Below are 23,161 nucleotides of genomic sequence, written 5' to 3'. Positions count from 1 at the left end.
CTTAAACCTATGCCTGAATCTTCTCCAAATTTAAGGTTGTAAAAGATTTTTTTATCTATTGATTTTTTTTTTTTTTTTTCCTTACGTTCCAGTAGACTACTTTCAAAAATGCAATGAGGCATAGTTGTTAATTTTTCAATATAAAAGCAACCCTTCCTCCCCACAAGACTCTTTGATTTCCAGCGTGTTTAGGTATTCAGTACAACCACAGCTTTTGTATTCACTTGCTGCTAAAAAGTCAACAATGCTTTTAGCAGAGTATCTGTTGCGTCAGAAAGACAACACTAGAAGTACAGTAGAAGATTTACTTATTAGGAATATATGCAATACAAACATAATACAGATAAGAATTCTCTTTCTGTACTTGCTTTTAGGTTTTTGTCTTTTAAAAAAGGAAAGGAATTTCTTTTGGGATTTGCCTGTCTAAATCTATTTTCTCTCCTGTATATGAAATGACAGACCATTTGAAATGCCCAAATATTAATTTTTGTGGCATGTCTGTGTATTCATCTGTCAACCTTCAGTGAATTTTCTGGATTTCTATTAGCTTGTCCCAAACCACTGGCAAGCTAAATTTCTCTAACAGGCATCAATTCACTGTATTAAATGCCTGTTCTGCCCTGCAAGACATATTGATTATTTTTTTCTTCAGTAAAATGACAAATCCCATTTTCATGACTATAATAGAGATTGATTACAATTTTATGCAACAGAGGGAGCTGATCTTGCTGAGACAACCTTGGGGCATATAAAAATTGAAAAAAATCATTTGAATTAGTAAAGAAATTAATGAATTCATCTGTTGCTGATGAAGCCAAAGCATTTTTGAGATAATGAAAACTACTGTAGATGCATTGTCATTACTGAGTGGTGAGGCAAGTGTGAACATATTTATAGGAGCTGGTGTCTGAAATCATCTGGAAATATGCAAGTAATTAGTAATTCATCTGCATAAGCACAAACTCAGAAATGACCACAAAATATAGTGTTTTGCATACTAAAGTACACATAAGTAGATAATTTAAGTCTAAAATACTATCTTTATTGACGGAAAATAAATTTGAAAAACAGAGTCAATATTTTAAATTTTTTTGGTCTAGGGTGATAAAAGTTTAGGCATAGAAAAGAAGTAATTACTTTCAAGTTGCCCTGATGTAAAAGATTTACAAACAAGTGTTCCTGAGAGTGCTATTTCTGCTCTTCTGTTTGTTAATATTGGGTCAGACTCATACCTATATGTCTGCCTAACTCAGGGAGGCAGCCGGCCAATTTTGCAGGGAGATTGTGGGGCCACTTATCAAATTCATGAGCTGATCCCAGCAGGTTTTCCCCCCACCCCATGCCTCTGACTGGCTGAGGGGCCCCAGTGGTTCTACTCCCCCCCCCGGTGATTGGTTGCAGGAGCTTCCTGTCATGTGGCCCCACCCCTTTCTGCCAATTGTTGGAGACAGGCAGGGCCACATGACAGGAAGCCCTTAGCCAATCAGTGGTTAGAGGTGGGGGTGGCAGCCACCTTGGACTGCCCTTTGTGCAGGCAGCCCCTCCCTCCCCTTTTCCCCTCTGGGGGGCTGCACCACCGGACTGCAGTACTGTGAGGGGTGCTGGCTCCCTCTGAGGAACCAGCATTTTTATTTTTACTAAGTTTTTTCCCCCTTGCCAGATATTTCACGATTTCTGTAGGTCCCCATGTATACCCTTACACTGGCGCTACTTCAGTAAGGCCGCTATGGAATATGCTGTCATTTTATTATGAGCATAGGTATCTAAACCAGGATGTAATACCATTTAAAATGGATGCGTTTTGTGTTTGTTAAATTGCCTTTCTCTTTAAGCATTCATAGAGAAATCTCTTAGATATGTTTTTAGCATTCACATTATAAGATAACACTTGTTTTTTGAAATTATTAATTCTCCTTGCTATTATCTGACATTGTCTTTTGATTTTTAGAAAGCATTTTTCTCCTATTGATCTATATTTTTAAAAAATGAAGTGTGACTAGCAGGAGAAATGAGTCACAGACAGACTGGAAAGTATGGAAATGAAAAAATGAAAGAAATTAATGCACTGACTAAATGGATTCCACAAGGTAATGGCAACTGCTCCATCTATAAAGTAGTTTTTAGTGCAATAGTTTGCATTAACTTTTTTCTCCTTATCTTCAATCTGAAGAAATGTAAAGCCTAATAGCTTTACTAGAACAGTAGCTTTCATTTGGAAAGCTAGAAATTGTATGGGCTATCATAGGTATGTATTATAAAGGTTACAGTCATAGATTGTATTCTTTGACATTCCTAAACCAGTGATGGTAAATGCCAGGGAGGATATGACAACTAATCAATCACTGTAGGTATACCCTATTCGTATGCTCTCACTCTAAATCAGGGGTGTTCAACCTTTTGGTCCTGCAGACCAGATGAATGGCATGGGGCTGGTTCATAGGCAGGACTGAACTCTGCATGCCATGATTGGGTCCCTGTGTGACTTTGGCTGACCTTGGCACACGGATTGGACCACATGCTACTCCCACCTGCCGGGATCAGGCTCTGTACCACCTCTGCTCAGCCCTGCATGACCCCGTTAGGTCCTGGGTGCTGAGATCTGCCTCTGGGACCCTGTGCCACTTCCACTCAGCCCTGTATGCTGGGACCAGGCCCCACACCACCTCCACCTTGCCCTGTGTGGTAGGATCAGGGCTCCACACCACTTCTGTCCAGCCCTGTTGTGGGATTGGGAACCTAGAGCCCCGTACTGCTTCTGGCTAGCCCCACATGCCAGGATTGAAACCCACACCACACTGTGCATCCAATCTAGTGCACAGGGCCACAGCCTATGGGATGCTCAAGGACTTACGTGGAGCCCGGAGAGCCAGTTAACACTGTGGGTCCAGATCTGTTCCACAGGCTAGGGGTTGAGCACCTCTGCTCTAAATTATTTACCACTGACACCGTAAGAGAAAATAATGGGCTAGCTAGACCGTTGGTCAATTCTAGTTAGGCACCCCTTTTGTCCTTAACCGGAACTTTCTGGAGGATCTCTTTGACAGGTGGATGTAAACTTTGCAGTTTTATAAACAAACTGAAATTTTGTGAACTCAAAATTACTCATGAAGACTTCTTCTAACTTAGTCAAGCCTACCTTAAAAAAAACAAAACAGAGGCTTATCATTGCTTTCACTTTCTGTCAACAAAATACTTGTGAGCAGTTTTTAAAAATATTGAAACATGAAAGTATTATGTTCCTGTACCAAATATTAAGCCTGATATGGAATGTAGATTAATAATAGTTCTCAAATTTAATATTCTGAGAAATTATATTGAGACTTTCTCTTTTTTGCTTGTTTTGGAGCAAATATTTTTAAATGGTTAAGGTCTCTTCTTGTTGTAAAGAAATCACTCTTGGAAGAGTCAAATGTCAGATTTTTCCCATCTGCTGAACAAATTGCTCCTGTGTATAGCTATTTAGTTTTAAAAAATAGTTTTTTGTGACTGGCAGATACCAACAACTGAACACCTTTTATTCCAGGGTATTTTTCTCAGTTTGGGACTTGGGTAGTAACTAAAAACAATTTTGAATCCAGTTTCACTTCTTCGTGGACTCATTTTCTGACCCTTGTCTCAGATATTTTAAAAAAAGAATTAAACAAAACTGTCCAGCTCTTTTAAAGAGAGAGAGAAACAATTTCTCTCCTATGGAAATAATTATTGTGACCTTCTTTCATGACAGCTCCCAAATGAGAACAGCTGGCGTAGCAGGTGGAAATTTTTCAAGGTATCAGCTATCCCTCCAGAGAAATGTCTTGAATGTCCATGTAAAAATGCTTGTGATTTGCCCTTTCACCATTGTGATTTGCCCATGTGTGGGTATAATTATAGAAATAGCATTGTATTCATATTATTCGGGGCACTAGTCGATTGCACTGTGCTTTGTTTCCCATGTGTAGTAGAGGTCCACAAGAAACCAAGTCTCATTTGTTATGCAGTTTGTAAAGACTACAATGTGGGCTCTTCCCTTTGGACCTTTGGAATGTCCATGACATTTCAGTCAAAAGAAGACTCACAAAAACATTGTCACAATATTCTGGTTTTTAAAATTTTAAACTGACCAATTTGGCAGGGGGTTAAACTTTGAGGGAGCTGGTAACTTTTGTTTAAAGTTGGGAGCATATTAACATATGTATATCCTAATAACTCAGGAAATCACAATGCTGAGGTTGCAGGCACAACATTATTTTTCCCACTTTGAACAGGCACATTATGATGCAGTTTTTAATTACATAATCACCTATTTTTCACATAATGCACTGCGTTTTGCTCTGCAATGTTTTTGTTTAAATATTTTCTTAACACAATTCCTTCAAAATCTATCATGTTCTTTGTGCTCTAGCTGCAACAATATTGTTCATTCGTATCATTTTGTGAAGTAGCAAAAAACTTCAGTGGTCATAAAATGGCTACAGGAAGTGATAGTGCTGTGTTAACTCCTCTTCCAAACAGATCACAGTGCTTTGTTTTTTGTTTCGTTGAAACTTGACTATATTTACACTTTTATGATTTTCTAAATGTTAATTGAAAATTAAATTTAGTTCCAATATGCACAATCAGAAAGCAATGGATTAAACAGACCCCCAAAGATATTTCAATTTGTATCCAGAGCATCTGACCCTTAGGATAATCTCGGTGTAATTGAATTCTGTTTTTCAGTAATCCAAACTAGTTTGGAAAAACACTCTCTGCTTAAAGGACATAAGCATACTGCAAGACTGTTGAAGACCCAGGATAGTGCCAACTATTCCCTCGCAGCATTTCTTCTCATACTTTGTCTTAGCATTTTAATTAATGTTGTGCACTGTGCAGTATGCTCAAAGGAACGGGCATAAATATTCCATTTGACTTCCTATGCTACTGTGGTTGCTTATTTTGCAGCTGTGTTCTGAAATTTCTTCACAAATTTGGAAAATTGTTGTAATTTGTTTTAATTTTTGGTCTGTAAATATAAATGATTAAAATAAATACAATTATGATTAATGTGTGTGTAATTGTTCATTAAAATATGATTGTATCTGTTCATCTTCTGTGTTGCGTTTTGTACTTAAGTCTACTAAGGAATTCCATCAGGATGGAGCAGGCAGAATGAAGTTTCACATTCATGTAATAGGTGAAGGACTCTTAAATCAGTCTCTGTGGAGTTATTTAACTGTTACCAATTACTCCTGCATTGTAAACAATCAAACTGCTTATATCTGCAGGCAGTAGATAACCTGGAAATCAAATATATCTGCTCTACCCAGATCCATTAAGAGATTGTCCTGTCAGCTAAAACAGGAATAAAAGATGTGGTTGTAAATAACACTCATGGGCCAAACAGGTTAGTGACATTTGGGGGGGGTGGAAATCACCTGTAGCAACTAGTGAAAATGGAATTGGACATCTGGTTTAAAAAAAAAAATAGGGCCTTAATCTCCAACCTTATTGCAATTTTCTTTTGCTTTATACAATACGTGCTTTAAGGTATGGGTTACAGACTTTTGACTTGAGGGTTTACTTTTGATCCATTACTTAGAGTAAGACTGACACTAGCATACAAGAGATGCACAGATTTTTAACGACTTAGCTGTTGTCCAAATACTAGAATATATGTAGGATCAGCTTTGCAACTAAAACTAGTGGACATCATAGGGAGTTGTTTAAAATTTGTTTTTGATACTAACATTATTTTAATGTATATTCCAGTATCACTGGAAAATGTTACCTTGCTTGGTCTGTTTTCATAACTACCATGTAACTTTAACATATTTCTAGTTTGACTTATCATTACTTGCTAAAATAAAGAAGAGAATAATTACAATCCTAAACTCACTTTTTATTTGCTAAATTACCATATATTTGCTAAATTACCATATATTTAAATCCACTGGTATGAGCAAGAAAAAAAAGGAGATTACATACAGAGCTATTTTAAGTCTCTAATATTATAAATAACTTTATTTAGGGTGATATTAAGGCTTGATCCTGCACTATTGAAGCATTAGAAGTTTTGTCAGTTAATATTAGATGCTCAGAGCATGCTAGCAGGATCCCAGATCAAAGTATTCATATTTTGGTGAATAATCCTAGGCTGATACTATTATGTGGATATGGAGGCTTGTATCACAGGTACAATTATTAGTAGGCTTTTGTTTCCATCTGTAAATGAATATGAAGATGAAAGCAATGTTTCTTTACATCCATTTTTAAATGAAAATATTTGAAGCAAATTCTAAGGGGGAGGGAGGAAGACAAAAAACGTTAAGTTGTCATTTTTCTGAACTGCAAATTTCTTGTTTGGGTCACTTTCACTTCTCCTAGAGAGAGCTATTTAGTCCATTAGTAGAATATTTTTTCCTGCCAGGCTGGCTTCCTGTAGGTTTTACTGTGGAGTAGCAGGTGTACAATTCCAAAGTGTCTTTACAAGTGGCTCAGCAGGACTCCTCTGCCGTACATTCACAGGAGACAGCTCATCTGTTTAATCCTTATGTTTTAGTCAACCTTTCTGATTATGCGGACAGGGCTCCGATGCTCAGCTGGATTTTGACTCTCAGAATGAATTGATGGAGCTCTTTGATCTTTGTTGTGTATTGCATCTGTTTCATCTTTCATCTTAATGCATGATCTTCCCAACTCCATTCTAGTACTTTATTTTTATTCACTTGAATCCATCAATTTTACTTTGTTCTCTTTTTGGCATGCCTTTTTATGTGCAATGAACTTGATTGCATGATTTTAATGTAAAGATAATTAAGTTGGTATGGGTGTTTTAAAAATACAGGCAAAGACCAAGACAATAATGGCTATTTCGGATTGCCTATTTAGTATTTAACATTTCTAAGGACTTGATGAAAATTTTTAAGTGAGACATGCATACCTTTATGAACATGCAAATTTTTGTATTCAGTATGTGTAATTACCAGTGCAAATGCTAAAGATGTAATTTCCTATATCTTTGGATAAGCCTGGCATCATGAAAGTCACTTAAGCCCATAATTTTGTAGTGGAACTTGATTAATGCATTTTTCAGATTTCATATTAAAATATCAGGGTTTTAGGTCCCACTTCAGAATTGTGCTGTTTAGAGCCACGTACAACTGTTACATTTCTATTGCAAGAATTGCCGCTTTTCTGGTAGCAAATAAATGTTTATTCAATTTCTCCCTGGAGAAATACGCCCCTTCTGGGAGAAAAATCTTTCAAGTATCTCCCTTGCAAGAGAAAGTGTTTCCCCAGCTTGTATGCTTGTGTGCTCCTTTCTTGGTCTGGGAGGGGAGGGAAGTAGCTAGGCAAGACTCCCAGCCTATTCCCCAGACCAGAGATTGCCTGGTTTGTGTAACAGGCTCGGGACTTTGCCTTGCTTGTTCCCTCTACTCATGGGGGAACTGGGCACCAGTTTTGAACCTGCTGCATGGGAGGAATCTCCCCACCATGTAGAGGTTCAGTGCTAGCATCTGTCAGATTTTAAATCACTGTCCCTCTGGCAGCAGGGGCATCAGCATGAAGCTGGGGGTATTGGGGTCCCTGGTCTGGGGAAAAGGCAGGGGCTTTGCCTTGCTGCTCCAGTCCCCTCAGGATCTGGAGGAGTGGAAGAGCTGCTGTTTCCGATGCCTTCTCCAGACCAGGAGCATCGTGGTCTGGGGAAGGTGCAGAGAGCTGGGGAGGAGGCTCAGCTGCAGGTTAAACAATATGTACAGCTCCCTGTCCTGAAACAATTCTTAGCAGTGGAAACTTCTCAAATATTTTGACCACTGGAAATGAACTCCTGTTTGAGGTCTAAGTTATTCTTAAGTCTATGCCAACTATACATTGCATGTAAATACATTCTTAAAAGTAAGAAGGTCCCCAAGAACTATTAAAAAGAGATGCCTTTATGAATTGTAAATTTATTTAACTTACAGACATTTTTGACTGAAAGAAGTAATATTCCATGTGATAGTAGTTGTATAGCTTCAGATACATTGGACAATAAAGGATGTATTGGGAAGGAATGCCCTCCTCTCCCCCCCTCCCCTTTAACGAAACCATCTGTTTCATTACTCTTCAGATTATTTTTGTAGAGGTATAACATTTTGTAATAAACAGGAGCTCTTACTCTCCTGATCTGTGGAGGGATTCGAGCAGCAAGGCAAAGTATTATTATTACATAAATCCCTTTGTTTTTCTAAAATATTTGAGTCAATGTTCAGTTGTAAGTGACAATAACAATTTGTGTGCGCATGGCTAATGTACAAAAATACTAAAAGCTTAAAGAGCTTTTACACATGAACAAAAATCTTTTGCATTGCAACAACTAGAGCCTCAGGAGAGCTATCAAAAGGTCTTTTTATGAGTTTGTACTGGTAAATTTAACTGTAATACATTGGTCTAACTATATACCGCATACAGTGTATGCACATACAAAGTGGACTCACTATTTTAGTTTACATGTAGAGAATGACAGATATAATTGGTTTGAGATGCATCTTGGGGATAGACATTAGACAACAACTAGGGACAGTTTTCGCTTTGTGTAGGGCTCTCAGTACTGAAACTAACTTCCTTGCTTGGTCTGACAAAGCCTTATCTATTGATCATCTTCGCATGATGTTAAAGGCCAGGTCTTTGATGGGGAAATTTCTGTTTAGGACCAATGGGTGACTCCTTAGTAATATTGCCTGTGGTCAACTGAATATTGTTATTGTTTTAATAGTTTTGTACAGGAGCAGTGAGATATTATAAAGAGTTCAAACTAAACCAAATATAAGATGAACTTTTATTAAGTTTTAAGATATCCCAACTCATTAAAAAAAATCATAGTTTAAGTAATTCAAAGACACTTAAAGTGATTTTGGCACCCATTAAATTAAAATTAATGGGATTTGGATCTCCATATCATTGCTTTGAAAATCTCCATATAAACCAGACCTTATCTCTCCCTATATATATGAAGATCTTGAAAGTAGTCTCAGTAAAACTGGGCCGGCAACTCAAGGAGTTTATTGGAATGTTCTATACATCTCTAAACCATTTTAGATGATACTATTCTACCTTGAACTTACTGGTGAGATCATTTTGATGTGGATCATAAGCATCCATTTTGATCATTAAAATAAATCATTTTCTTTAGAAAGAACATACTATAATATTACTACTGTGCATTTTTTTCTGCTTAAAGTATATAGTCGCAGAATAATAAACATCTTTCATTTAATTATATTCCTCTAACAGTTTGACCTTCTTTTACTCCTTAACCTAAGAACTTCATAAATGCTTACTATCCCTGGTTCCTGAAAATCATTTAAATGTATTCATTGCTAAGAAACCTAATTTTAGACTATATAAAAATGAAACTGAGTTTTAGAAGAAAATGTTTACTGAGTTGCCTCAGTTGTCTGCTTATGTGCCTTTGGAGTTGATGCTCTTTAACTGCTCTGAGATGAATCAGGTATAGTATATTATCCTTAAGGAAATTAACAAACATGGTTGCATTTAAGAAGCTCATTACATCGACTTGGCAGAGTATTAAAGCCGTAAATGATCAGGAGTGGGCAGTTTGATGGTTTGATTGAGACGCATCTTAGGTACATCAGGGTTGAAAATCTAAATAGTTTGGGGTTTTTTGGCTGCCCTCTTTGAGGACAATCCATGTGAACAGCAGATAAAGAATTTTAACACTTTTCTGTCACCTAAAATATTAGATTTTTAATTTTATATTGATTTGCTTTGTAACACTACAGATGTATTCTTCAACTGCTTTTTAAAAAGCCATGTATAAACACATTTTTATTATACTATTAGGCATAGCCCCATTTGAGAGGACCTTCAATTTTAAATGCGTCTTTACTTTTGGAAAAAGTATTAGATGTTGATAAATGTTGAGAATATGTTGATAAAAGTATTATATAATACAAGATATTGTGGTAGTGTTGGAAAGATGGTGTAGGAAATATGCAACAGGTAAGGATTTTGTGTAAGTGATATTTTTCATTGGATCAACTGCATGGCTGGGATAGATTTAGACAAGCTTTTGAATGCAGGGTAGTCTTTTGAAGAAGCAGACAGTCTGATAACAGATATCACCCACACAAATCCTCATCTCTCACACAAATGTTTTGTTGCTTTACCAGTTTGGTATTTTGGTTTAATAACACATACTGTATCCATGATCAGTCATTTTAATTTACAGTAGGTTCAGCTGTCATTCAGTACATGCAACCACTATGTAACTGTGGTATAATTCATTCTAGTTTGCTATAAATGGGAATCTTTGCTCAGTGTTCTCAAGATTTCAGGAAATGGATCCCAGCATTAAAATTGTCAGGAAAAGTGAGAGAGCGACTCTTTAACCATCAATCCACACAGAATGGCTCATGCTCTACTTCCATTTGCTTAGAAAAATAGGACATCCAGCTGCTTTAACTTCACCTTGTACCAGATTCTGCATAAAAGTGTTTTTTGTGTAGAAAATATTTGTTCATGAGAAATATACAAATGTCCCCGCCCCCCCCCCCCCGCTCAAACCAGTGTCTTACTCTTCTTTGTAAGACAAGTATCACTTCTGTTTAAAACTGGTTGGTGTCTCCCAAATTTCATATGAATGAATCAGGATCTTTGGGTGCATGTAAGTGGGGGCCATCAAGGAGGGGGGGGGCACATTTTTGTAGGTGGGAATTAATTTTGGTTTTTCTGACCCACAACCTTCTTGCAGCATAGATGTACGCTGGATTATCTGATTTCTTGTGTGCATTCGTAACTGAGCTTTCTGTTCTTTGCTATAGGAAGGATGTGTTATGATGGATCCTAACCTCTTGCTTTCTGCAATTCGTTATGCATACTGCTAGTCCTGCCAACAATTACAATGGTAGTTTAACCAGGGATGGAAGTGGGAACGGTCGTGCAACCTTGTACTGTTTGGGAAGCAGAGTATGTTGTTTTCATCAGCAGAATAGTCATCTGCCTTTCCATGGTGCACAGGCTGGTAGTCTGCATGCTGGTAGTCTGCCTCGTTTTGGTAGGCCTTAGTGATGATCATGGCTAAGTACAGACAGTCAAAAAGCTCAAAGCTAAACTGATTTAATCATTGCAGGTTAGTCTAAAATGCATAGATTGAACCAATAAGCAAGTGAACAGACGTTCACTTTTGCTTCTGGAAATGCAGCCACATGTCTGCAGTGGCTCATGCCAGAAGCCATGGGGTGCAAAAGCGTGCCTCCGTACTCAGCTGGAGCAGACAGCCTGGGCCAAGGCTAGCCCATCCACCCTGTGAGAGGGGGTTTGCAGGGGAGGTGCAAAGCATCCTGGGGTGCTGGGGGACCATGAGTTCACTTGAATCTGGAGGGCAACTGGGACAGAAGTTCAAGAAGTTGATTTACCTAAATCAGTTAAGTCTGATGCTACAGCCATCCAGCTTCATCTTAAACCAGTTTCATCCATTTTGAAAGTGGTTTATGTGGAGTGAATTTCTGTTGTATTACAGATTCGAACCAGTTTCCAATTGCTTATACCAGTTTATGTATAATTTTTCTCTTATTAGCCCTGAATTCCTTGCTGTTTTTTTAACATTCTGGGTAATGGAGATTTGCTATAGATTTATTGTAGTGAAGGAAAAGGGGTGTGCTTTGGTTGTAGAGGCCAAATAAACTTATCACAACCCTTAGGATTTTTTTTTCCTTATCCGCTTAGCTATATTGGAAGGGAGGGAGGGAAAAATAAAAAAGCACTTGGAGATCATTTGAACCAACCATGTTAAAACTAATCAAAATTGAGTCTTTGGATCATTGTAAATAAAACCCCAAACCATAAAATGTTACTTATTTCCTTGGTAGTGTGGTTGTATTTATGATAGACTAGGAATTATACAGGAAGCAAGGATTTTTGTGAGTGGTAACTTTTATTGGCGCGACTAGTCTATTCCAACCATGCAGTTGGTCCAGACAAAAATAATTTTCTTATCTTTTTTTTTTTATTACAGCAAAGATCTTGCAATGTGGTTTGTATTGGCCAAACATGTAACTTGCCTTGTGTGTCAGTCATGGTGCTTGGGGGTCAGGGAAGCTCAAATGCAACATTCTTCAAGCTTTATTCCATTTTGAAAAAGAACTTCATAAGTTTATTCCATTCAGCTGGATGTACATACAATTTTGATGCAGGATGGACCTTGATTTGTAGTGCTACAACAGTCATTTGGTTCTAATCCAGTGCATGCATGCACTAGGTTGAAACATAAGATTTTAAGTGCAGTTTATCTTTGAAGAAAAACACTGTAGCAGTGCCAAAGTTCAAAGATGATTTTGTCTTACTATTTTCATTTCCAATTCACTGAGTTTAAAATTTAAAACATGTTTTCTAGCTTTGTAAGTTCAAGCTAAGTTTTCTCCATTGCACTTGCTCCTCAGGAATAATGAGCAGAATACTACATTGTTATCAATTATGCCTTTCCAGACCCCTTATCTTCAAATAATGCCCACCTTTGCAAAATTACTAGCCTTTATCTATTGTTTAATCAGTTTTCAGATTAGAACTGTACCCTTCAGCCTTTATATATATCAACAGAAAAACTAGAAGTGTATTAAATGACGTTACATATTTAGGGTGCATACAGTCATTTACCACACCTGGGGCTGTACTTTGAACATGTAGAGACATTCTGTAATTGGGCTTACCTGTTCCTGATCCAATTTGTTCACCTCCTCAGGTGAACTAACTTAAATTGGGTCTGCCATTTTTTGCGCTATTTAAGCTTTCCGAATACCTGTACAATTATGCATTTAAATCAGTCTAGCTCTAACTAGGGTTAAATTGATCTAAATGTAACTCTGTATGTACCCTTAGAGTCTGATTTAAGCCTGGTTTGCATGTGTGTGTGATAATGTGGGATGCTTTGGATTCTCCAGTTCCACAATAGTTTTAACTCATGTAAGGCTTTAAATTCTAATTATGTGGAAAAACCTGCTCAAGTATAAACCTGTGAGGTTTTTTTTTCTATATCCTCCCCTGCGTAAAGGGCCAAGGTATGTGTTGCTTTTGAGCTGAATGGAATCCAAGGATCTGAGGACATGGATGTCTGCCCCTAATTAAAGCAGCCTTTTCTACCTGCTTACTAGACAAGCCTGCTGTTGCCCTTTGTTCCCCTTCCCTTAAGCATGGCTTGCTCAGAAGCCAGTTAATTGCCCAATACGTGTAACATGTAGAGGGGGCCTGAGCTTGATTTAAACCAGATTGCTGGGATGCCAGTAGCAGAGGAGCTGCGGCAGCACTTTTCTCAGCACACTGGAGAAGCAGGATAAGTACTTGGGTGGGTCAGCCTGAGTGACTGTAGTGTAGACATACCTTTTATGGTTGCAGTTTATTTTTCTGCCAGTTTCTGGTGCAATAATAACAGAATGAGATTCTATTAAAAGAATGAGTTTGGGCAGTTTGTTTTTGGCCACTAAGGTATATCTGCATCCAGACTCCTCAAACTGTCCAAACCAGACAATTTCAGAAAACAAAATGTCACTCTTAGAGGGACAAAGCAAATTCTAATGCTGTTTTAATTGCACGGGAGCTTAGTCAAGTTATAGTGGATACTCCATCAAGCTATTACATTTTCTGCCCACAGTTATTTTCTACCTGGTTTTCAAAAGGTATAAAATTGTTATGCTTTCAAAAAGTTTAAAGAAAAAGTTAATTTATTACTTTCTACTGATTACTAAAAGTGAAGAAGAACGTTAGTTTGGGGAAAGCACTCTTTGATGTAAATAGCTAAATGAGGTCTGCAAGGAGTTAGACCAAAATTAAATTCTCTTACGTGTTGTTTTCCATAGATCCTTTGTCATTGCTACAAATCAGAATGTTAAAAAGGGGTCATAACAATGTTTGCACTTCATTATAAATTTAACTTAGTCATGGAAAGTAATTAACTCTCATTTGTTAAATTGACTTGTCAATGTGAATTTTGTTTTTTTACCAGGGTGTTTAGTATTAAAGTTCTTTAGTTGCACCACTTGTATGTTGTTAACTCTTTGGAGTTCATATTATTTAAATTATTTTCCAATACCTTGCAATATTCTTAAGCTTTAAAAATAGCCTTTCAGCCTGGATACAGTTGTCCAATATCATATTAAATAATAAAAAAAAGGTCAAACTTATTATTGCTGCCTAGGGCAATGTTGAAATTAACTATCAGATCAAATTTAGCTAGGATGCATTTATATTATGATGTTATAACTTATTTGCATTTTTTTAACCTTCTCAAAGTGTGGTCTCCACTAGTTGGAATTTATAGACTATCTGACTGGTTGAGAAGGAAAATGTCTACAGAGAAGCCTTTAATGGCAGCTAACTGCTTCTATGGGCCCAATTAAGACAATCCAACTGTGAAGCACAGTCCCTTGAGTAACAGTAGTCAGCTTACTCGCATTTTTTGTGGGGGGCGAGAGGAAGGGTGAACGGAAGAGGGGAATATCCAGTGCTGCTGTAAAAGGTGGAGGGTGGGGGGATTCTAAATTTCCCAATTATTTTTTTTCATTTTTTTAACTTGTAATAGGACTTTTTAATAAGGTCAGGGTTGAAGTCCCTCACTGCAGCTTTACATATGCACCGTAGCCTGAACTTGAAGCCCTAGTAACTGTTCTTGAGATATGGATGTGTTCTTGGTCCCAAATCAATCTTGTCACTCCTCAGAAAGCAATGAAAGATAATAAGTACTATTCACCTGATTGCCTTCCTGCTCTGAGACAGCTGGTGACGCTTGTCTTCCTGATAACCAGAAGTTTCAGATCTAAGGCAGGGATAAAGAAAAGCTGGGAGCTTGCTGAATCTAAATTTGACAGTCGATGGCTGTGTAGAGGGTCAGGAGGGATAGAATCTGTGACACGTATAAGAAAGGAACAAAATTTATCTGCTCTGGTTGCAATGATTAGATGTCTCGTTGTCTGGCTTTCTTACAGTGGATGATTGATCGTACCCGCCAGCTGGCTAATATCATAATTAACAAAGTTGCTAGCACGTCTGAGAAGTTTAATCGAAAAATTTGCCAGCAGTATGATGCTATTGTCACAAAGATCACAAGCATTGCAGAGTCGACTTTTGCACCAGTGGAGCTGCAGGACTATGTCGATGTGCTGAGAAGTGGTACACTGTTACAACTAAAGGTATGTTTCCTTCACAATGCCACCTGCTCTATTTTTATTTTTTATTTTTTAAGTTAAGAAAATGCTCTTACAATATGAGGCTTTGTTTCAGGATGACACATGAAGATATTTGATTATTTTATATAATTTCCAAATATTTATAACAAAATAAATCTTGTGAGTGAATAAAAAGATAAAACTGAAAATTTTTATTCAGCACTGTTTGTTTTCCTTTTTTTTTAAACAGTTCATTATTTTGCCAGACATTTGCAAAAACTGTAAATACAGTTGTTTTCATTGCTAATTTTCTCAGTTCTAGGTATTGCAAAACTGTTGACAGTTTCTTTTAGAAAATAATGACATTATTCAAGTTTATATTTTTTAAAGTTTTTTCCAGGTTTATTATTTTAGCTTGAATCTGACTGAAAAGTGAAGAGAAACATTTAAAACCAAATGTTCATATAATTTAGTGTGAAGGTGTTTCTAAAATATTTGTGTTTATATGCACACATATGTGTGTGAAAACTGAGAACAATATCTGGTCCATAATCTAAGGACTCAAATCACAGGACATTTCTAATGCATTGTTTAAGAATTTCAATTAATCTTATTTTTTGAGGCATACTTACAGATTTTCAGTGTCCAAAGAATGATTTCAATGAGCATTTATTTTTTTTGCCACTGTATTTTTATATTTGTGTATTACATGATGGTTCTGGAATATGTGTTGAAAATACCAGCCTGACATATTGCTAATGAGTGTGAATATTGACAGTGATGGGGGTGTATGTCTGTCTAGGTGCCATATAATAAAACAGAACAGAAAGAGACAGAAACGGATATATTGGAAGGGGAAAGAACAGTTTATTTATGTTACAGTATGTCAAAATGCTGTTACAGCTAAACAATCCATTTGAAATACAAATAGGGTATCCTATAGAGGTTTATTTGCTTCCTCCTGGGGGTTAGCAAGGACAGTGTATCATAGCAAAAACAAGTAATTTATGTTTTGCTTAATCCTATTTTTTTTTGCTGAAGTAATTGTAACTTTCAACATTGGTGGCTAGTATATCAGAAGCAAATTCTTTGTGTCGCATTTTAGCTGTATACCAAGTTGTCATTAGGTGGTGTTTTGGTCTTCGACCTTCTAACTTTTAAATGTAAAATTGTTATGAACATTAAAATGAAATTCCTGGAGTATAAACTGGAAGAGCTGTATTTAGCTAAGATGGCTGACTTTTATTACAGTAAAAAATGAAAATACTTATGGGACCATTCTGTTCTGTTTTATGCTGCATTTTCTGTTAGCAGTTAAGACGTTGTATGGTTTTCAAAATATGTTGAACATGTTAATAATTAAAACCTGATTCCATTTAGTAGTTCACAGAGATATTCTGCAGTCAGCTGCTAAGTTAAATGTGGATATATTACTTTTAATTAATAGACCAAATTAGAAGTGGCAACTGAAACCCTCATTTTTAATGAACCATGCCTTATCAAAAGAGAATACTGTTCTGAAAGGAAATATATATCCAGGCCTGGAAAAAGGTACTCCTATAATGAGTTATAAGTGATTCTTTTAACTTAGCCTGCTATTTCTAATATTCTTCAAGAACAGTTAAAAAAAATTAAAAATCAATATTTTGTTTTGAATAGGAAGTGCTGTGGATAGTAGCAGAATAGAATAGTAAAGTCATCGCAGACAATAGGCAAGATTAAGTTACTAAAAGAGTATATTGTTTTTCTAACCTAAACCCCATAATATTTGATGTAATTGAGACTGTGCATTGTTAGAACTCAGTTGGAGTATCAAACGTCTATAAGGATTAGAGGGGACAACGAAAGCAGTGTCACAGCAGATGTGCCTGGTTTTTAACAGGATTATCTCTTGAGATGTGTAGAAATGAACTCTTGTAATAGTTTCAGAGGAATTAATAATTCTAGTACAATGTTAATGGTGAATGTGCTAATGTAAAGAATTAGAAGATTAGCGATGCATTCTTTTGCATGGAAATAAGAATATAATAAATGTCCTGCAGGTGATTGAAGCTGCAGCAATTTTATTGGAGATTAAAGTTTGATTGACCTTTGCTAGGGTGATTAACCCTTCCAAAATTAAAAGCCAATGCTAAATTATTCTGTCCAATTTAAATGCAAACTCAGAAAAGAGTGGTATGTCATTCAATTTTTTAAAAAAAATGTTTTAATTTTCATTTTTGCACTTCAGTGAGATGCACTTGCAGAAGGAGCACGATTTTGTTCCAGTGAAACTGGCCAGTGGCAAAATAATGTTACAGAGCTGATAGAACTGGCATGATAAAAAAGAATCTTGGGCTAAAGAACAGCTGTCTGATGCTAATCTTTACATGCAGTTGCTGAACATTTTCAACAGACAAATATTGGAACTTATTGAAGAGGTAAGAGATATCAATAGCATCACTGTTTTTATCTTTCCAGTACCAGCCACTTAAATTAAATCTTGATTTGCAAGGTCTTATGAAAGTGAGTAATTTTACGCATGTGAGTAGTCTAGTTTTAAATGGGACTACTCACATGTGCAAAGTTGCTCATCTGTGTGGACCTTAGCAGATGAGGCTTTAGGTGTCAGTTGTGCATTTATCTAACACATAGAGCTCAGCCCTGTGGGGTATTGAGAACTCTTTTTAGCTGACAAAGCACTTAAGGACCTGCTTAAATTGAAACATTAGAGAAATCTCATTGAACTGCGTACAGCTTAAATGGTTGGAGTTCATTGCCAGTTGCATGTTTAAAATTAAAAATGGGCTTACGTATTTTGCTGAACCAGGGTCAGAAATGTCTTGTAGGACTGACACTTGCACTTAGCTCCTGATCATGCAGTTAACCGTATGTGTAATCAAGAAAGACAATAAAGCCAATGGGACTAGTTGCATACGTATGCCTGTGGTACCCAGAATTGTGGCCTCCATTGCAAGGGCACCACTCTGGAGAAATCTGTCACCCTTTAATTTCATTTCCAGTCCATTTTGGAATTGCCTGGGTGAGTCTTAAATTTAGGATTTCTTTGGCCTTTTGAATGCAAGACATTCTTTTTTGGCTCGGAGGAGAAAAACAAGCACAGCACTGTGCTTGCTTTTCTCCTCAGACCCGAAGAAAAATGTCTTGCATTCGAAAGCTTGTTTTACTCTATACCAGCTACGGTGTCGGGCCAGTAAAGGATAATATCCAAAGAAATCCTTGCCCCTCACATAATTTCTGAACCTTCATGGCTACATCACCCTAGCACTACTCTTACGTTAAAGTTATAGGTTACACATAAATGTAAAACATACTAATTTATATTAAACTTTGGTGACTTGATTTTATACACACAATCACTTTACACCCAAGGATTCTGTGGTAGAAAAGGTTAACGTTCAGAAAATGTTTTGGAGCAATTTTCACTTATTGTTTTAAAAAAAGTGACACCAGATCTATGAGTAATTTTGTAGACATTTATGACTGCACTTTATATCTTAATTCTTCCAGTCCAGAGTCAGTTTGGGAGGGAAGCTTTTGACCTTCAGACGTTTTGCGCCCTCACCACTTTGAGCCATAACAACTACATACACTTTAATTCACACGTTTTGTTGTGTTGGTATAAGTCTATGTATGAGATGCTCCTGTTTCAGATAACTTGCACCAACATAGCAAAATGACTTAATTAAGATCAGTCCTAGGTACTTCAGTTCCATTTCAGATATAGGCAAGCACTCAGGTGGGGTTTGCTATTTCCTTCTGAGTTATCCTGACCTGTATGAGGTCTATAACCAGTGCAATGTATGTTCTCTGGCGCACACCCCTGGCAGGACAGAACAAAGGGTACACCCATTCTCTTCCCTCTTCCCTTGCACTCTGCTCATCTGCATCAAGAATGGATGTAACGGTTCTTTGGGGCCTGTTTCGCCTCTATGGTGCAGCCAGTGATAAAGGTCTGTGGCTCAGCAACATAACGGCTGCTGCAGTAATTCGGTCCTTAGTGGCAGTCTGCATAGTTAAAGTTCCTTTCCTTTTACATAGCTGCAGACTATTAAAATGGTAATAAATGTACTCTCTCCATTCCATATTCAGTTCTTTTTTTCCCCTCATTTTTCATCAAAGAAAGGTTCATACTGAACCTGTCAAGGTAGAGAAGTCCAAGGCATTGTACTGTAGAAATTATGGAGCCTGAGGTAGTGGCTCACTTCTACCTAGTCTTTTCATTTACACTTAAAACAGCTTTCAGAAAGACAGGCTTCTGCATATGGGACCCCATAAAGAAAGTGAGGAAGGAGATGAAAACTATCTTGTAGTGGAGTGACCTAAATGGAACAGCTGGCAAAAAATATAGAAACGATCCTCTAGGGTAGTGAATTATACCTTGAGGCTTGGAATGGTAGCATGTTTAAATAAAAGATCCATTTGCTAAAAAGATTGTTGCCTAATTCTTAATCAAGGGGCTAGCATTTCATTCTACATTTATAAATAACTGTTGTATGTTTTTATCAAGGTTTGGCTTACCTAGTCAGTTTTTCCCTCTGCATTTCTTAAAACTTCGACTTTCTAGAAAAGCTTAATGATCCTCTGCTGTTTTTTTTACAAGATATCATGAACTATCAAATTCATACTGTACACAACAAATAAGTACAGTATGACTTCTTATATTTAAAGGTGTGCTCATAATGTCTGAATGTTTTAAATATGTGCTGAATGATACTTAGCGCTACTTTTTGTATGTTGACAGAGCTTAGTCATCTTAGACCTGAATTTCTTTAATAAGCATTCTCTTAATACTATATATTCTTCAAATATTGCTAATTCTGAGTCCAGATATGTTTTTTCCCTTTTTGCTTCTATTAAATATTTCTAGTCTCTCCCATATTTGGAAGTAAAGCAGTACATGAGAATAGTTAATATTTATATGTGAAATTACCCATCCCTATATAGTTTGAATTTGAATATCTGTCTTTTAAAAAAATACACAGTAACCCTTTGCATCAATATTAGTTAAAACTAACATATACTTCATGAAATTTTGGTATCGAATAGTAAGTGCAAAATACAAGAGATGCTGGTGTTCTAACAGCATAAACTTTTTCAGTAAGTAATGCTTTGCAACAATGCTTAGTGAACCATAATTTTGGTTGTAATTGTGCTGGTTGAGAAGTACTGAATTGTATTTATTTACATTTACTGGTATAGTCAGGATGAAATAATCAGGCCAGCTAGCGTACAGTACTTGCACACATTTAATCAAAATCAGCTTGATTATTATTTTGACAAAAAGTACTGATTTTGGGGTTTTTTTGTTGAGCCTGTATCACTTCGGCCATGGCGCATACTCTCTGAAGCAAAAAATATTCGTAGCTGCAGCTTCTGTTTTGGTCTCTTCAGAAGACTTTAATCAAACAGAAGGAAGTTCTTTTAGAAATAGGTCAGATCAGCTGATTTATTGAAATACGGGATATGTCAACATGACGGAACCATTTGACAGTCTGGACAACTGCTGCTGTTCAGTTGAGCATGTGTTAAGGCAGGTGGGTAAATGATCCTCTCTTACAAGTTATTGCACAGGAAGTGGGGAAGAAAGAAGAGGCTGACCTTAGACAGGATGGCAGAGGGAGCTTTACATGCTTTTAATGCGATTAGGTTAAGGGCGCAAATTGCCTTGTTTAAAATTCAAACATTTGACTACGGTAACAGCAGCCAGTGTGGCCATTTGAAAAACAAAATACTTTCGAATTCTGTTTACCACCACAGATTTTACCTGGTTTGTTTTATACTTCTTGTGTGGTGGATAAGATATAGTTAAGAATGCATTAATATAGCGTTGTGATATTCACATCACTCCAGACATCTAAACTAAAACTGGAGGTTTGGTAACTCTGTAACTACAGTACTGAATACTTTAACATTTTTCATGCATTCTACACAATGCAGCATATTACACTATTTATCGTGTGTGTAAGTGTGACTCACTATATATAAACAATATGCAGTTTCAATGACTATTGGCTTAGCTTTTAGATTGACCATTACAAAGCGTTAACATACTAACTCTAATGCTTATTACATTTTTTATAATGTAGTTTTCACTTCTCTGTTTTCAAAAGGAACTGTTTCTGAGCTATAGGATGGATGAGAACTGTTAGTCTGAAGAAAGACCCCATGCTGTTTGGAAGAGAAATAATTTCTGCTTTAAACTGGTTTATTTTAAGAACAAGAATTAGCCTGAAGTAGGTGAAATGGTAGATTAATTTTAGACATCTGTTAAAAATCAATAATTCCCTTTGTATTTTTTTTTTCCATCAGGTTCAGATATTATATGGAAGACTGGCTACAAACTGACAAAACTATTTTGTCAATCAAGCGTGCACAGCCTTTTGAAAATGTCCACAACTATGAAAACAAAATTTGAAAAGCTTAAAGTCAACATGTCACATTTAAAGACTCTCTGTACACCTGGGATTCAGATAAGGCACTGGAATATGGTAAATCAAAAGGTAAAATATTATTTGTTGTCACAATGAGTGTTCATACTTTGGAGTATTTTGTCCAATAAAAATTAAGTATTGTGTCTCTTGTTAATAAACAATTGTCCCTGTACTTTGATGAATATTTTTTGGGGGGAAATCTAGGGAATTGTTATTTAATCATCTGCTTTGAAAATATACCTGTAGATATTTAAATTACAGTTATTTGTATCAGGAACTATTTTGTAATCTGATATATTTAACTTTATTAAGACAAATGTGGATGTGAGAGGAAAGCTCTTAAATAAATGTAAGGGGTTGAGGGAAAAACATTTTTGTACTATTTTCATATGCTTTTTCTGTTTATAAAATGAATCTCTGCTGATGTTATTTTCGTTAAGAAATTACTAGATGGATACAAGAGCAATTTTGACCAGCATGGCCCGTAAGTACACTGGTATTTGAAGAAACCTCAACCTTATAAGTCCTGCTGGAGGATTATTAAAGCTTTAGACAGACATGAATCAGCTTTTTCCATGTGGAAATCCTGAGAAACCATTTATACAAAAAATACAGTCCAATATTCCAAAATACAGACCAATTAAATAGTGAGATTTATTTAAGATATTTGTCCGTATCATGTATATATTAGTACTGATTTACCATTATTTCCTTGCCTTATTTGCAGAAAGAGACTCCTGCTTATTGAAATATTACTGAAGAATCAAGCTTTCCCCCCAAATTACACACTTTTTGCATAAATGTGCCTAATTACCTGAATTCAGTTTTGATTAGCAGTGTTAATTGATGCAGCTGTGGATGGGCTCTGTTTACCTAAATTACCATGTGCAAACAGCAATACGTCTGAAAGTGAATATGCTAAGCTGAAAATACTAATTAGCTAAGACAGATTGTTATTCAAGTCGCATCTCAGAGCTTTTTAATGAAACTCTGGATGTGTCAGGGCTTTATGATATTCAGACAGAAATGTCTATATTACATATGATTTCTAAATTTAATTCATAGGAACAGATGGGATGTCGGCCGGGGTTCTTCTGCATTGCTTCTAGTATTAATGTGGATATTTTACTCAACTGGAGACATTCATCAGTTGGGGGGTGGGGGGGTGTATGTGTATGAGACAGAGAGAGGGAGGAACTCATTCTGTGCATTGAGACTGTGCCAGATCAGAGCATCTAAACTAGACTATTTTTGACCAATATATTTGCAAATTGCATCTATCTACTGTCTCCAAACTGAAGATAAATAGTCTATCTTGCAAATTTAATAAAAACTAACTAGTAAATTTAATTTAAGCAAGTACAAGAAAGGTTAAACAAGCAGTTCTCAATAAACATTACCTTTTCATTTTGTCACAACAACAAAAAATCTGTCACTTATCCTTTTCAGAATAGAACAGCTGAAGAAGGACACTTTGTGCTTGAAAGCTTGTCTAAAATTTCTCCCAATCATGTAGTTCATCCAGTAAAAGATATCACCTGCCCATGCACAGATTTAAGATGTACAAAATAGGGCAGGGGGGTGTGGGAGATGCCACTGGCACCCTAGGGA

The 23,161-nt window shown here is 36.5% G+C and overlaps 2 long non-coding RNA genes across 2 annotated transcripts; both read left to right on the top strand.

The window, feature by feature from the left end:
• The first annotated feature begins 1,948 nt into the window (after positions 1-1,948).
• LOC109295900 lies at positions 1,949-5,025 on the top strand. Its single transcript, XR_002096857.1, has 3 exons — positions 1,949-2,087; positions 3,725-3,769; positions 4,702-5,025. It is a non-coding gene; the product is annotated as an uncharacterized LOC109295900 (long non-coding RNA).
• Positions 5,026-14,798: 9,773 nt separating this feature from the next.
• LOC109297030 lies at positions 14,799-21,672 on the top strand. The gene is made up of 3 exons (XR_002097161.1): positions 14,799-15,140; positions 17,347-17,536; positions 21,429-21,672. It is a non-coding gene; the product is annotated as an uncharacterized LOC109297030 (long non-coding RNA).
• Positions 21,673-23,161: the final 1,489 nt, after the last annotated feature.

This window comes from Gavialis gangeticus, unplaced genomic scaffold (genome assembly GCF_001723915.1).
Source record: "Gavialis gangeticus isolate Ggan-Ray unplaced genomic scaffold, GavGan_comp1, whole genome shotgun sequence".
NCBI lineage: Eukaryota > Metazoa > Chordata > Crocodylia > Gavialidae > Gavialis > Gavialis gangeticus.
The sequence above is the reverse complement of the archived record's forward strand: the minus strand, read 5'-3'. Positions and strand labels throughout refer to the sequence as shown.